At 47.8% G+C, this 17,151-nt stretch overlaps 1 long non-coding RNA gene across 3 annotated transcripts in view; it reads left to right on the forward strand.

The window, feature by feature from the left end:
- Positions 1-17,151, forward strand: part of LOC144753267 (uncharacterized) — a 297,387-nt gene that overhangs the window by 47,499 nt on the left and 232,737 nt on the right. For all 3 annotated transcript variants that reach the window (XR_013594275.1, XR_013594277.1, XR_013594276.1), the window contains exon 2: positions 559-773. This is a non-coding gene — a long non-coding RNA (uncharacterized LOC144753267). The remainder of the gene's footprint in view (positions 1-558; positions 774-17,151) is intronic.

Consider the following 17,151-nt stretch of genomic DNA (forward strand, 5'->3'; position numbering starts at 1 on the left):
CACCATATTCTTGGAGTCGTCCGTCCGTCTCTTCTCAGTCATGGAGAGCTTCATCATGATATGTGCATAATGTAGTGCATGGTGAGAACTGTACTGTAAATACAAGTAGAGAGGTTATTCAACAAATGAGCAGTCGTGAAATATTCCCTCTTGCCTTTGACATGTGTACTAACAGTCACTTACATGATAATGAATGTATTGATGCATAGACTTCCAATAATCAACTGTTACCCTTGGAGTTGCGACACTCCGGGCAGAAGCTATCTCGTGTTTTCACATAAGAAACTAAGGTACATCTTGTTTGTTCAACACTAGCCACAAGGTGCGCAAAGGTGTGCTTTTGGATTCCCAGACTACAACACAATAAAGGATGGCACATAAGAATGTTATTGGGTGCTAATACCAAGGCCTTGGTATGCATGTTAAATAATATCCATGATGTCTCAATGTTCAAAATTTGTCCTGTTTTAGCATCATAAAAACAAGTCTTTGGTTGATACGCTTACAGTTAGTGCACTAGCCTTAAGGATGGTACCTAGCCATGTTTTCTCCTTTTAGGTGTGGCGTTACAGGGATGGTGTTCGCTGCGTCACTGGATTTGCAGGGGAGAAGATGTCCATAGTGTTGGAAAGTTGCAGGAGAGCTGTGCAGCACTAAAGGGATGGAGTTTGCTGCATCTCTGGATCAGCAGAGGAGAAGATGTCTGCAACATCAGAGATTCACTGGAGAGCCGCAATGCAGAAGAAGCTCGACCAGGTCGTGGAGACCTTCAGGTGAGCGGGATCACTGAAGCGGATCCGTACTCTTCAACCAGCGGGTAAGCTAAGCACTGCCTCGGGGTTTGAGTGTGGTATAAATACCATTCCCAAATCCTGATGAGTCAGCCCGAATATCCCCATAGTCAGATGCCTATAAGTCAGTCCAAATATTCCCATAGTCATGTGCCTATGAGTCAGCCCAAATATCCCTATAGTCATGTGCATATGAGTCAACCCAATTATCCCCATAGTAATGTGACTATGAGTCAGTCCAAATTTCAACAAAGTTATGATGAGTCAACCTGAAAGCCTTAGGGGATGTTACTGTTTGTACGTTGGTGTTTCATGACTCGGTGGCCTTGGGCCCCGGGGGTTAATTACCATGCCAAGAACGTTGTCAAGCCTGTGGGACAATGATTCTCATGAACAGCCAGGGAGATACTGGGATGTGTGCTCGATCCCGCAAGGCCTCAACACATAAGGTACAGGAGGCATGAGGACACAAGGTGGTCAAGGTTTTGACAAACTGTTCTCTGAGACCTGAGAAGAGTCTAAGAGATTGGACATGTCTTCCTCTTGTACCCAAGACAAAGACGTGGATTTAATTGGTCATAAGGCTGACCTTCTGTTAAAGCTACAGGGACAAAACAATCTACAAGAGGTCATTTGCTACAACTGTCCAGATGACCAGAGGCAACCAGGAATTGAATAGACTCTGCTTTGTCCTCTACCTTACACCTACGTTGCTAAGTGTCTCCCCTGAGACTCTAGGGGTGTTAGAAGTGTATTCCTACGATGGATTGGGACTTCAAGGATTAAAGTCAGAGGGTAAAATCTTTGACCAGTATGAACTTGGTTAGAGTATGCAGCTCGTGGTCCATCGTGGTTAGCATCAAATTTCAGCTAGGTCCTGTTCTAAATTGACAATTGACTATCATTGGCACTTTGTGCTTCTTTTGTTTATTTCATTCTACTCTATATGACTCATTTGATTTTGGATTTATTTTGCTTTGCAATTCTGTTTTCTTACTGTATTAGTATTGCATAAATTCTTTACCTTTATGTTAAGCTTATCTGTACTTTACAATAGCCACATGGGGGTTGAACTTAGGTTTATATAGTGACTTTACAGGTTGACCTTGACAAGGATTGTAATTATTACTTTAGGTGGACTTTACCCCTCTCAACTAATAGTTCAATTTCTTACAACACTCATCAGATGATGACAGATGCGAAGACTTGGACAAGTTAGGTACCTAAGGAAGCAATCATTTCAAAGTATCATACTGAGCATAGCGATCAGCCAGTGAAGATGGGGTGAAAGTCATTTATACTGTTAAAGAGTGATCCTCAGACTGCCAAGTATGGAAGCATTCTTAAGATGGAATTTTTGATGCCTCTTTCAATGAAGAAATCGAGGAGGCCTTTCTGCACTGGACTTCTAAATATTGGGTGCATTATTAGAGATGGAGCATTAAACTGTGGAGTTCTCTTTGAAGAAGACCAATCACCTCTTTTAAGAATACTACCTACGTGAACTACTCAAACTACAACAGTTGAGCTAAAATATTGTACACTTTCAGAAAGGGCGAGCATTAAGGGTCCAACAGAATATAGTTACTGCAAAATTAGACAAATCAGAATTAAATCCCAGGACATGTACATTGAGATCCTGTTTGCGAACAATCAGCCAAACTGTAAAATAATAAAATACATGCAGGGTTAATGCCACCAGAGTATGTAACAGGAATAAAGCCATATTTTCGAAGGTATACCACAGGTTCTTAAAATGAACCCCAGCTACTCTGGCTCAGGTCCGGTATATAGATAACCCATGCTATATGTTGACATTGCTAAAAAAAATGTCATTGTGCTGTAAGGATTGTCCATAGAAAGAGCTCTACTATGTCAATCAAGTCTTTGCACTGACAGTACTGTAGTGTGAAGTCACACTTGCACTACCCAAAATGTCTACAAACGTTGTTGGCACATGCAGATGTTCTATGTTTGTGTGAGGGTCTTCTGTGTGCAAATAAACCTTGTAAACGGTTGTAAGGGTCTTTTTGGTAGAGGAGAACTCTGCTTGTTAGAGGTCTCTGTGCTGGAGATCTGTGTGTGGGGTGTTCTCTTGTGTGAGTTCATGAGTGTGGCTGGTCGCTACGTGCAACATCCTCCTCTGCATGCGCAGAGGCCTGTATCTGGGTGTTCATTGTGTGGGTACCTTTGTGGAGAGGTTGTTGCTTTAGTTTGAAATCCTTAGAAAAAACAGAAGACAAAAAGCGTTTGGCAAAACAGGAACATTGTGTTTAATTAAATAGTTCGGCCGGGAGATCATTTACAGGCACTAGGTCTGAGTACTTTCTCAATTTACATTTGGTTGTGTCCTTCTTATATACAAAATACAAGTCATAAAAGTTTCCTGCATACCATCTATGGTGCGGAACGTTGGTTGCTGGCTTTGGAGTCATAGATTAAAGGTTAAATAGTCACTACAGGTGGGTTCGACCTCACGCGGACACTGTTTGCCAAGTGTTGAACGTGTTCAGATGTCCGGCATTGGGTGCGCGTGACCACTACATGTGCTAGGTCCTGATTGGCTATGTGTTCCTAACTCATGTGGCATCTGACTTTATGGTGTTTTAGAAGCACATACTCCCTCCGGCCATGTGTGCTTTATTGGGGCAAGCTCCCTTGGCCATTGTAATGTCTCAGCGCCTATCTGTGGGATTGATACAGAGTTTCCTAACCAAGTCTTTGCCTGCCAGTTATGTCCCCTACCACCTATGACCTATCAACCAGCAATTCCCGGGCCTAGATCTCAGGGCCTGCCTAACTACATATTTGAGGTTGAAGTAGAGTTCACAACGGGTGATTCTATTAATAAAGACAATATTTAATTTCCATCAATATTTGCCTCATTTTCAATATTAATATTGTCCACGCTAGTTGATTTTTCAACTACACTACCTGACTTATGCATTTCGACACTTTCTGCACTTGGGGCCTGTTGGTCCTTAAGGTTGCTATTGACAACCACTGCCTCCCTATTTATTTGCATTCTACCCAGATTGAGGACTGCATTTTTACAATAGGTGATCCTCAATTGTATAACCCAACATACCAACAGAAACACAATGATAACTGGCAACAGTGATTTCCATAAACCGGATATCTATTGTGGGAGCCAGGAGAACGAATTTGAAAAACCCTCCTGCTCTGCAGTACAACCCTCTTCATGTATGCTTCTTTCTAGGTTATGCAGTGCTTGAATGGCACTCTTCAGTGTTCCATTGTCCATGTTGTTCCCAGGGATGAACGTGCATCAGGCGGCACTGATCTTGGCACAGACCCCTCCCTCCATTGCGGTCATTAAGTCCAGTACATAATGGTGCTGCATTACCATGAGCGGTAACTGCAAACACAACAATGATGGACAGAATGTGGATCAATGTCACACATTCACCCCAGTCAAAAGATCTGGGCCCAAATCCATCGTTTTTCCACTCCACACCACCCTGGGTTAGACAATGGCGATATGCAAATCAGCGCTGACCCTGTTGCCCCATGGGAACAGTCCAGTCCGAACTACAAAAGCCATGTCCTTCCCAGAACGGACACAAGCATCCGAGGACCGGCCCGGTTTCGAGGTAACACCTCTCATCAGCCCGGCTAGCTTGATTCCAGTGGTGTGGAGTGTCTGGGACTCACGTCTGAGCATCCCCAGTACACTTAGAGCGGTAACTGCAAACACAACAATGATGGACAGAATGTGGATCAATGTCACACATTCACCCCAGTCAAAAGATCTGGGCCCAAATCCATCGTTTTTCCACTCCACACCACCCTGGGTTAGACAATGGCGATATGCAAATCAGCGCTGACCCTGTTGCCCCATGGGAACAGTCCAGTCCGAACTACAAAAGCCATTTCCTTCCCAGAACGGACACAAGCATCCGAGGACCGGCCCGGTTTCGAGGTAACACCTCTCATCAGCCCGGCTAGCTTGATTCCAGTGGTGTGGAGTGTCTGGGACTCACGTCTGAGCATCCCCAGTACACTTAGAGCGGTAACTGCAAACACAACAATGATGGACAGAATGTGGATCAATGTCACACATTCACCCCAGTCAAAAGATCTGGGCCCAAATCCATCGTTTTTCCACTCCACACCACCCTGGGTTAGACAATGGCGATATGCAAATCAGCGCTGACCCTGTTGCCCCATGGGAACAGTCCAGTCCGAACTACAAAAGCCATGTCCTTCCCAGAACGGACACAAGCATCCGAGGACCGGCCCGGTTTCGAGGTAACACCTCTCATCAGCCCGGCTAGCTTGATTCCAGTGGTGTGGAGTGTCTGGGACTCACGTCTGAGCATCCCCAGTACACTTAGAGCGGTAACTGCAAACACAACAATGATGGACAGAATGTGGATCAATGTCACACATTCACCCCAGTCAAAAGATCTGGGCCCAAATCCATCGTTTTTCCACTCCACACCACCCTGGGTTAGACAATGGCGATATGCAAATCAGCGCTGACCCTGTTGCCCCATGGGAACAGTCCAGTCCGAACTACAAAAGCCATGTCCTTCCCAGAACGGACACAAGCATCCGAGGACCGGCCCGGTTTCGAGGTAACACCTCTCATCAGCCCGGCTAGCTTGATTCCAGTGGTGTGGAGTGTCTGGGACTCACGTCTGAGCATCCCCAGTACACTTAGAGCGGTAACTGCAAACACAACAATGATGGACAGAATGTGGATCAATGTCACACATTCACCCCAGTCAAAAGATCTGGGCCCAAATCCATCGTTTTTCCACTCCACACCACCCTGGGTTAGACAATGGCGATATGCAAATCAGCGCTGACCCTGTTGCCCCATGGGAACAGTCCAGTCCGAACTACAAAAGCCATGTCCTTCCCAGAACGGACACAAGCATCCGAGGACCGGCCCGGTTTCGAGGTAACACCTCTCATCAGCCCGGCTAGCTTGATTCCAGTGGTGTGGAGTGTCTGGGACTCACGTCTGAGCATCCCCAGTACACTTAGAGCGGTAACTGCAAACACAACAATGATGGACAGAATGTGGATCAATGTCACACATTCACCCCAGTCAAAAGATCTGGGCCCAAATCCATCGTTTTTCCACTCCACACCACCCTGGGTTAGACAATGGCGATATGCAAATCAGCGCTGACCCTGTTGCCCCATGGGAACAGTCCAGTCCGAACTACAAAAGCCATGTCCTTCCCAGAACGGACACAAGCATCCGAGGACCGGCCCGGTTTCGAGGTAACACCTCTCATCAGCCCGGCTAGCTTGATTCCAGTGGTGTGGAGTGTCTGGGACTCACGTCTGAGCATCCCCAGTACACTTAGAGCGGTAACTGCAAACACAACAATGATGGACAGAATGTGGATCAATGTCACACATTCACCCCAGTCAAAAGATCTGGGCCCAAATCCATCGTTTTTCCACTCCACACCACCCTGGGTTAGACAATGGCGATATGCAAATCAGCGCTGACCCTGTTGCCCCATGGGAACAGTCCAGTCCGAACTACAAAAGCCATGTCCTTCCCAGAACGGACACAAGCATCCGAGGACCGGCCCGGTTTCGAGGTAACACCTCTCATCAGCCCGGCTAGCTTGATTCCAGTGGTGTGGAGTGTCTGGGACTCACGTCTGAGCATCCCCAGTACACTTAGAGCGGTAACTGCAAACACAACAATGATGGACAGAATGTGGATCAATGTCACACATTCACCCCAGTCAAAAGATCTGGGCCCAAATCCATCGTTTTTCCACTCCACACCACCCTGGGTTAGACAATGGCGATATGCAAATCAGCGCTGACCCTGTTGCCCCATGGGAACAGTCCAGTCCGAACTACAAAAGCCATGTCCTTCCCAGAACGGACACAAGCATCCGAGGACCGGCCCGGTTTCGAGGTAACACCTCTCATCAGCCCGGCTAGCTTGATTCCAGTGGTGTGGAGTGTCTGGGACTCACGTCTGAGCATCCCCAGTACACTTAGAGCGGTAACTGCAAACACAACAATGATGGACAGAATGTGGATCAATGTCACACATTCACCCCAGTCAAAAGATCTGGGCCCAAATCCATCGTTTTTCCACTCCACACCACCCTGGGTTAGACAATGGCGATATGCAAATCAGCGCTGACCCTGTTGCCCCATGGGAACAGTCCAGTCCGAACTACAAAAGCCATGTCCTTCCCAGAACGGACACAAGCATCCGAGGACCGGCCCGGTTTCGAGGTAACACCTCTCATCAGCCCGGCTAGCTTGATTCCAGTGGTGTGGAGTGTCTGGGACTCACGTCTGAGCATCCCCAGTACACTTAGAGTGGTAACTGCAAACACAACAATGATGGACAGAATGTGGATCAATGTCACACATTCACCCCAGTCAAAAGATCTGGGCCCAAATCCATCGTTTTTCCACTCCACACCACCCTGGGTTAGACAATGGCGATATGCAAATCAGCGCTGACCCTGTTGCCCCATGGGAACAGTCCAGTCCGAACTACAAAAGCCATGTCCTTCCCAGAACGGACACAAGCATCCGAGGACCGGCCCGGTTTCGAGGTAACACCTCTCATCAGCCCGGCTAGCTTGATTCCAGTGGTGTGGAGTGTCTGGGACTCACGTCTGAGCATCCCCAGTACACTTAGAGCGGTAACTGCAAACACAACAATGATGGACAGAATGTGGATCAATGTCACACATTCACCCCAGTCAAAAGATCTGGGCCCAAATCCATCGTTTTTCCACTCCACACCACCCTGGGTTAGACAATGGCGATATGCAAATCAGCGCTGACCCTGTTGCCCCATGGGAACAGTCCAGTCCGAACTACAAAAGCCATGTCCTTCCCAGAACGGACACAAGCATCCGAGGACCGGCCCGGTTTCGAGGTAACACCTCTCATCAGCCCGGCTAGCTTGATTCCAGTGGTGTGGAGTGTCTGGGACTCACGTCTGAGCATCCCCAGTACACTTAGAGCGGTAACTGCAAACACAACAATGATGGACAGAATGTGGATCAATGTCACACATTCACCCCAGTCAAAAGATCTGGGCCCAAATCCATCGTTTTTCCACTCCACACCACCCTGGGTTAGACAATGGCGATATGCAAATCAGCGCTGACCCTGTTGCCCCATGGGAACAGTCCAGTCCGAACTACAAAAGCCATGTCCTTCCCAGAACGGACACAAGCATCCGAGGACCGGCCCGGTTTCGAGGTAACACCTCTCATCAGCCCGGCTGGGGATGCCCAGACGTGGGTCCCAGGCACTCCACACCACTTGGAGTCAAGCTAGCCGGGCTGAAGAGAGGTGTTACCTCGAAACCGGTCCGGTCCTCGGATGCTTGATTCCGGTCTGGGAAAGATATGGCTGTTGTAGTTCGGACTGGACTGTTCCCATGGGGCAACAGGGTCAGAGCTGATTTGCATAAGGCCATTATCTGACCCAGGGTGGTGTGGAGTGCAAAAAAACGATGGATTTGGGCCCAGATCTTTTGACTGGGGGAGTGTGTGACATTGATCCACATTCAGTCCATCACTTGTTGTTTTTTGCAATTGCCGCCCTAAGTGCGCTGGGGATGCCCAGACGTGGGTCCCAGGCACTCCACACCACTTGGAGTCAAGCTAGCCGGGCTGAAGAGAGGTGTTACCTCGAAACCGGTCCGGTCCTCGGATGCTTGATTCCGGTCTGGGAAAGATATGGCTGTTGTAGTTCGGACTGGACTGTTCCCATGGGGCAACAGGGTCAGAGCTGATTTGCATAAGGCCATTATCTGACCCAGGGTGGTGTGGAGTGCAAAAAAACGATGGATTTGGGCCCAGATCTTTTGACTGGGGGAGTGTGTGACATTGATCCACATTCAGTCCATCACTTGTTGTTTTTTGCAATTGCCGCCCTAAGTGCGCTGGGGATGCCCAGACGTGGGTCCCAGGCACTCCACACCACTTGGAGTCAAGCTAGCCGGGCTGAAGAGAGGTGTTACCTCGAAACCGGTCCGGTCCTCGGATGCTTGATTCCGGTCTGGGAAAGATATGGCTGTTGTAGTTCGGACTGGACTGTTCCCATGGGGCAACAGGGTCAGAGCTGATTTGCATAAGGCCATTATCTGACCCAGGGTGGTGTGGAGTGCAAAAAAACGATGGATTTGGGCCCAGATCTTTTGACTGGGGGAGTGTGTGACATTGATCCACATTCAGTCCATCACTTGTTGTTTTTTGCAATTGCCGCCCTAAGTGCGCTGGGGATGCCCAGACGTGGGTCCCAGGCACTCCACACCACTTGGAGTCAAGCTAGCCGGGCTGAAGAGAGGTGTTACCTCGAAACCGGTCCGGTCCTCGGATGCTTGATTCCGGTCTGGGAAAGATATGGCTGTTGTAGTTCGGACTGGACCCATGGGGCAACAGGGTCAGAGCTGATTTGCATAAGGCCATTATCTGACCCAGGGTGGTGTGGAGTGCAAAAAAACGATGGATTTGGGCCCAGATCTTTTGACTGGGGGAGTGTGTGACATTGATCCACATTCAGTCCATCACTTGTTGTTTTTTGCATTACCATGAGGCGGATGGCTCGCATTTCTTCCTTGATCAAATTGAGGTCGAGCTCAGTGCTGTTCAACATTTTGAACATTTCCCATCGGGTGATTTGCAGCCAGCAAGCGTTTTTGTCTGCAGGGTGAAGAAGGGTATTCACCCCCCTGGCCCCGGCTGTGCTTCCATGAACAGCCTAAATTCTTCTGGAATGTCTTTAAACTGAGCCCAGCCAAAATAGTCTGCCACTTTCACTTCACAAGCTTGGTGCAGCAAGGTGGTCTTTTTCCTTAACAGGTGCTGGTACAAGTCTGTTAGCTCTTCTCCAGGAATGACCAGGGTTGGGGTGTGTAGTCTGACCAGGGAACACAGTCCTCCCCATCCAAGAAGCAGCTCAGCACAGCATGTTTGGTGCACTGTCAATAAAAATCCATAAGCGTAGAGGTGCCATATTGCATATCTGGAGTATGTAGTATCACTCCACAGTTAGCATTCATCCCGACCGGAAGCATTCCTTTTCCTCTGAATACAGTGTGAGTTTCCATACAATCAGGGTTTCACCTTTCCCTTCTAGCCAAGTGTATCTACCCACCTCGTTGTCTCAGATTTCCCGACACAGATTAGTCATACTTTCATTAGAACCCTCCCCCATGTGACCCAGTCCCCTTTTTATCCCTGAGCTGGATGGCCCTCAATAGGAATTCCATGTCAGGTGACCACTTGTTTTTAAAGAAGACCACCCCGGATATACTAATAACCACTCTCGGTTCACAGATGGCTGCTGGAGTAGAGGTGTTTGTGCACTGAGTTAGGGGTTTGGTTACCTCCAAAAATCTGTTCTCTGGAAAATCTCTTCTCTGTTAAATGTCGGGCAAAGTAATATCTTCCCCTATGTTACCCTTCTTACACTTCCTGTTCATCTCAGTCTGGGTATCAGTGGATTCAGTAAAGAGGTATAGCACTGTTGGGTTGGTGTCCTATCTGGTTAGGTTTACAACTACCCTGCGTGGTTCTATCTTGTTGGGTTGGATCTAGGCTCTTGTCCTACATAGGTTGAGGTGAACAAGGTATTTTGCTTTCTCAGGGGCTACTTCTTGAGACAAGTAAAGCCTATCTGCACCTTGACCGTGTGGGATCAATGAGCAAGACATAGCATGACCCGGCTGAAGTTTGGAAGCTGACTGTTGTTATGTGCTGGTACCATGTGTTATGTAAAAGGGCGCTGTGCAATGGATTTGGGATGCTGGTGTTCTGTTAAGTGTCATTTTAGGTGACGTATGAGAGGTCCCTATTCAGGCGCTGTAGTTCGCCATTAGTGAATCACTTTTGAGTCTGCAGTTCCTCTGCAGTACTCAAGTTTGGGACTACCCATAGTAGTCAGATCCTACATAACCACAGAAATATACATGAGTGTGGCGTAACAAAACTCGAGAGGGCCCCCTCTGGACTCCGTCTTGAACTCTCCAGCCGTAGTGCGGTGCTGAGGGGGCCCCCTGGAGGTTGGGGGACCCCCACACTGCGGGACCTGTGTTACGCCCCTGATACATAAAGTTTATCGTGATACTGCAGTTCGAGGTATGGGTCCCCTGGGAGCAATCTGTGTATTTAGTTCAAGGGTGTCTTCCCCATGGAAGGGTTTGGCTATATGTTGAAACGGTGCACACTTGCAGGTGTTAAGCAGACCCCTCGCTGAGGGCCCATGGATTTTGCCTCCTTCCATTGACATAAGTTCAGAAATTTACAATTTTCCCTTTGGGTCATGGGGGTTGACATCAAGTCAGCATTGGTGTACTTTGTTTTTGTGGTTACCTGTTTTGAAAGAACTTGGTTGATTGTTAACTGAACTTGTCATCTGCTCAGTCATGAATGGTTTAGGAGACCCTGTATTTTACCACAGGGGTGTGATCCCATTAACCTATTAGTCGCTATCTAGTGAGGTATGGAAGGATGGTGAAGCATATTTTAATGATATGGGGGAGTGAGGTTGATAATTATTCTCTAGACAGGTGTTATTTTTCTAAGCCGTTGAGCCCCCACCCCATAAGACTACTTGGGTAGTTTTTGGTCCTTTGACATTTCGATTCAGAGTGATCAAATCGGTGTTAGGTATGTTTGTGGGGTGGCCGCATGAGTACAGGTAGGGATAGAAGTGTTGCTTTTAGCAGGAGTCCTATGGGTGACGCTAGGTTTGCCAAGGGTGCTTCACCCGGTGCGTGCCAAGGAGCGCGGTTGCAGTGCAGCCCCTTCCAGAGGCTATTTGCCTGTTGGGAGCTACTTCTTTTTGATATTACTCCCAGCTGGGCTTTTTTTACGTTGTATAGTTCAGTATCACTATATATGTGTGGACATTTTGGATAGAGGGGACATGTTTCAGTTTGGTGTTCCGGGTGTTTGTCATGTGCCCCATGAACACGTTTTGGTGCTTGTGCACCTCCCTGTTCCTGGCACATGGTGTGTAACATGGACTTCTCTCGGTGCCTCAGATACCTGGATTTGCTGATCTCGACCCCGCCTTTAATCTGGAATCTTCCTTTTGGGCAGTTTTTCATTTAGTTTGGGCGTTACCCTGAATCACAAAATTCATTGTTTCCCTGCCCCCGTGGGGAGAAGGACAGAGACTGCTCTGTGGTTCTTCCACCCCTCCTCTGTAATGCCCCATGGGGTCAGCGGTCAGGGCTGTCTGTTTCCTGTGTGGTGACTGCAAGATCTGGACTTCTCATGTGGACTATGTTTGGAATAGGTTTGCCAAGGGCGCCTCACCCGGTGCGTGCCTAGGAGCGTGGTTGGTGTGCGGCCCCCTCCAGAGGCTAGTTTCCTGCTGGGAGCTACTTCTTTTTGATATTACCCCCCATTGTACTTTTATGCATTGTGTAGTTCAGTATCACTATATATTTGTGGAAATTTTGGATAGAGGTGACATGTTTCAGTTTGGTTTTCCGGGTGTTTGCCATGTGCCCCATGAACAAGTTTTCGTGCTTGTGCATGTCCCTGTTCCTGGCAAGTGGTGTGTAACGTGGCCCTCGCTTGTGGTCTCAGATACCTGGTTTAGCTGATCTCGACCCCGCTTTTTATCTGTAATCTTCCTTTTGGGCATTTTTCATTTTAGTTTAGTTTGGGCATTTTCCTGAATCACAAAATTCATTGTTTCCCTTTCCCCATGGGAAGAGGGTCAGAGGCTGCTCTGTGTTTCTTGCGCCCCTTGTTATACCACCCCATGGGGTCAGCAGTCAGGGTGGACTGTTTCCTGTGTCAGCAGTCAGGGCTGACTGTTTCCTGTGTGGTGCCTGCAAGATCGGAGCATCTCATGTGGACTATGTTTGCAATAGATGTGAGTCTGGAAGGGAGGTACCAGGTGCCCTGCTTGCCATTTGCAGTGGGGGTAAAGGCTCGGAATCCTCTGTTCCTGGCACCACACTCACCCTTTGGCGCAACCCTGTCTTGAAAGTTTCAGTGAACCCCAACTGGAGTCTCGAACTCATCATTACGCTGGGGTAGAGTAACCAGTTTTCTAAAGCCAAAGAACATTTCACAAAAATAGGAGTAAGACTACAATTTCGCATCACAGAGGGGTGCAGAATGCCTTGAAGGCAGCACTCATCAGCAAAGCAATCGCTGACCCCATTGTACTAAGGAAAAATGAACTACGGCTATTAGACCTACTATAAAAAGACTGACACCTATTCCTGCACCAACACTCATAAAGGCTAGTTCAGTAGGGTCTCTACAAAAACCTGGTATAAGTGCTCGATCCACTGAACTTCGCCAGGACAGATAACCAAAAACCAGGACTGTACGCTCAATTCTGACACATCTGGCCATCCTACACTGAGGCCTCTAATCTCACTGACTCACGCTTGTGGGAGCTGTGAAGTTTTTATGATCTTACCATTTGAGGCATGAGAAGAACATTGGTTCATCCCCAAGGATGGCTTCATTCATAACTGAATGGGAGGCTTCCATTGCTTTGGAGCATTTGGGAGCGCTGTCACGACTACGCGCCATGAAAGAATTGTTGAGGGTGGGCATGATGCCTGAAAATGGGGACCTTTTGACTTTGTAATTGTAGTACGCCCCATTAGACTTTTCTTGCAGGACCTGGCTGTTGGCTTTTTAAAATAGTTTTCTTTCCTGCCCCCTCGTCAGACTGCCCTGCCCTAGGGTGTGGCCGATGAACCCTGCTCTGGGGGATCAGCAGCGGAGTGGGGCCTAGTTTCTATAGGTGCTTTAGGCAACTTGATTATTCTGTGCTTCCACGGGCTCACTGTTGATGCCGAACTTAATGTGTACACCTGATCAACACAGCCCACAGCAACCCTAAATTCCTGGAAGCAAGCAAAAAGCTGTTTGGACCCCCCAATGCTGTCTGTAGTTATTTCTGTTCTTCTAAAAAAGGTGGAAGGGGGATGCTGTTAGTCTTCTGGGGTTAGGTCTTTGGCATTATAATTATTTCCTATCATTATTCACTGAGGGGGCCTACTTTACTCTGTATTTTGGCTCTGTGATTGTGTGAATGTGCTACATCCTCACACTGTCACCCCTCCTTGCTGGGGTTGTGGCCCCTGTCCCTGTTATGCTGGGTTCCCTGTATGTGGCTGCTGCTGATGCCACATGCTCACCCAATTTCCTGATCTCTGTTGCGGTTGTATGGCGACCGGCAGACCTCCCTGCGACTGCATGTATGGTACGTTCTGATAACCCTGTGCTTGGTACTGAGGAAGGACGTTCATGGGGTTTTGTGGTGGTTGGCACTGGCTTACTATCCTCTGATGCATTTGCTGCTCATGGTATGCCGTTGTCTGACATCTCTTTACCAGGTGACCCCACCTATGACAATATTAGCACTCTTTAAGGTCTGGTTGCAACCAGCCTTCTTGGCCTCCACTATCATAGCCTGTTCTTGCTCCTAGACTGCCTGTTGCAACCCTTAAAAGTTTTGTGGTGGACCCCCCCATTGTGACTGGTGCCATCTAAACACTTTTTTTTATTTTATTTTTTTTATTGTTCAAACCGTTGTATTGCAAGTTTCATTCGATACACCGCTTCTTTGCCTACAACCCAGAGGCCGGCAGCACATCAGTAACAGCGCATGATTGGTATTAAACAATGTAACACAGCCTCTATACCGACAACCCGGAGGTCCGGTGGCGGTCTGCACAATGCAATGCAACGTTTCGTGTACCTAGGGCTTGTTAATATTGAACATATCAGCACAGTATGACATTTTCTATTGACTTATATAAAACCATTTTAACCTTATTTTAACCTTATAACTATCACTGCTTCACAACATTCTCACTCCTTTCGTGTGCTTTGTTCTTTGTCAGATTATTCGGTCACGGTATCTCCCCGCTCCCTCTAGTTCACTCAGCACTCCCCAACATTTTCTGCATCTGTCTGCTGTCCACCCTGTACATAGGCAACCAGGTACATCCAGTAGTCACGGGGTCTAGAGCCTGCAGGTAGTTCCTCCTCATATGTATTCAGTGTGTCTTTGCAGTATGTGAGATCTGACAGCCAATCTTTTAGCTTGGGGCATCTCCTGCCTCCCCAATGTAGCGAGACCCTACGTTTAGCCATCAGTAATGCGATCACACAGTATTTACGCTTGGTCGCGCGTAATGTCGGAACCAGACCCAGTAAACACGTTTTCACTGAGCACTCTACAGTTGTGCCCAACATAACACTCAGTGCATCCGTGACTTCCTTCCAGTAGTTCTCTACCCTAGGGCAGCTCGATGCGAGATGTATAAAATCAGCATTGTCTAATCTGCATCTCCTACATCTAGAGTCGTCCCGCAAACCATAGCGATGTAACCTGCTCGGTGTATAATATACTTGATGCAGATATTTATAATGGATTAGTCTCAAGTTGCCATTTGGGGTCAGCATATCTGTAAGCATACATGCCCTAGACCACTCTTCAACTGAAAGTGGATCATGCATTACCTCATTCCATTTAAGTCTCATGGTGTCTGTGTCGTTTGCTTTGTCGTCCTGCAACCTGGAATATAGCCGAGAGACCATATGAGATGCTGTGGGTGCCGTTAGAAGATATTGCAATGTGGACATTTGTTCAGGTTCCTCGGGATACATGTTGAACAGTGAACGCATTGCCCTCTGCAACCTGTAATATGTGAATGTGAATAGTGCCGTCTGATTACTAATATAGGTTAACGTCTCAAGTTTTTTGAATTGCCTGTCCTCATAGAGATCCCCCATTTTACCTATGCCCGCCTGTTGTAGCAGTGTCATGCCTACTGTGTCTTGTGTAACTGAAAGATCTGGGTGATGCGCTAGGGGCAGGTCCGGTGCATACAATGGGAGTTTGCTCGCTTTTCTACCCATCAGGTGCCATGCTGTGTTAGTAGTATCAATCGTGTTTATGTCCCGTGCATGTAGCGGTGGGCGTTTGTGTGGAAGTATCGCCGCTAACGGAATGGGGAGTGCGTCTCCTGTTTCTATCGCCACATGTGACATGAATGGTATCTCGTGGTACCAGAAGAACGCAAATTGCGCTTGTGCGCACAGGTAGTAGAGATAAAAGTCTGGTACCTTGAAGCCGCCTTTAGCGTATGGTAATGTTAGTGTACGAAGACGCAGTCTGGCCGTCTTCCCCGCCCAAATAAGATTCAGAACCAATCGATTGATATTACGGAATACTTCCGCTGGCGGTTTAATGGGGATGTTATTAAATAAGTAAAGGAACTTGGGCAGCAGTACCATTTTCACTATGGCAGTCCTGTCTGCAAGGGAAAGAGGTAGTTTGTTCCATCTGTTTATTTTCTCCTCCAATTCCAATGTCACCCTCCCATAATTTGTACGAATGACCAATTCAGGATCTCGGTGGAACCAGATGCCTAGGTATCTTGTGGGTTCCTCTCGACATTCTAATGGGTAATCTAATTGGAATGGTACTGTGCTATCTGACAGCGCCAATATTTGGGATTTATTCCAATTGATTTGCAAGCCAGAGTGCTGGCCAAATTTAATATACTCTCTCATCAGAGGGTTGAGGTTTTGTGCGGGGTCTCTCACATACAGCACCATATCGTCCGCGTAGAGCGATATGTGCAGGGGCCTCGTGGGAAATTGAAGGGCCGAATAGTGGTGGTGTTGTCTGATTTTACATGCCAGAGGCTCCAGCACTAGTGCGAATAGTAGAGGGGACAAGGGGCACCCCTGTCTAGTCCCTCTGCGTATCTCTATGGGGTTCGATATGTAACCATTGACTCTTATTCTCGCCGACAGCCCAACATAGAGCATCGTCATCCACTGAGTAAACATCACAGGAAAGCCCATGCACCTCAAAACAGCGTGTAAGTAATCCCATTCGATTGTGTCAAAAGCTTTCGCGGCGTCCAGTAGGATCGCCGCGGCCTTAGTTTCCGGCGTCAAGTAATGTGAGAGGGCAAACAGCGTTCTTGTATTGTGCATTGTCGACCGCTCAGGTATGAAGCCCGCCTGGTCCGGTCGTACCAATGACGGCATCAGAGGTTTAAGACGTGTGGCCAGTAAGCTGGTAAGTATCTTAGCGTCTACATTAATGAGCGATAAAGGTCTATAGGAGTCGCATAGATCTGGGTCCTTTCCGGGTTTGAGCAGTGCTATCAGCATTGCCTCCCGAAGGGTAGCCGGGAGGATTTGCTTCTCATGTGCCTCACCATACATCCTCACTAAATGCGGGGCCAATTGGTCCACAAATGCCTTGTAGAATTCCCCCGTGAAGCCATCTGGCCCTGGCGCCTTACCGTTAGGTAGAGCTTTAATTACCTTGGTTACTTCCTCAATCGTGACCGGTCTGGACAAGTATGCTCTAT

Source organism: Lissotriton helveticus, chromosome 5_1, assembly GCF_964261635.1.
Source record: "Lissotriton helveticus chromosome 5_1, aLisHel1.1, whole genome shotgun sequence".
Lineage (NCBI taxonomy): Eukaryota > Metazoa > Chordata > Amphibia > Caudata > Salamandridae > Lissotriton > Lissotriton helveticus.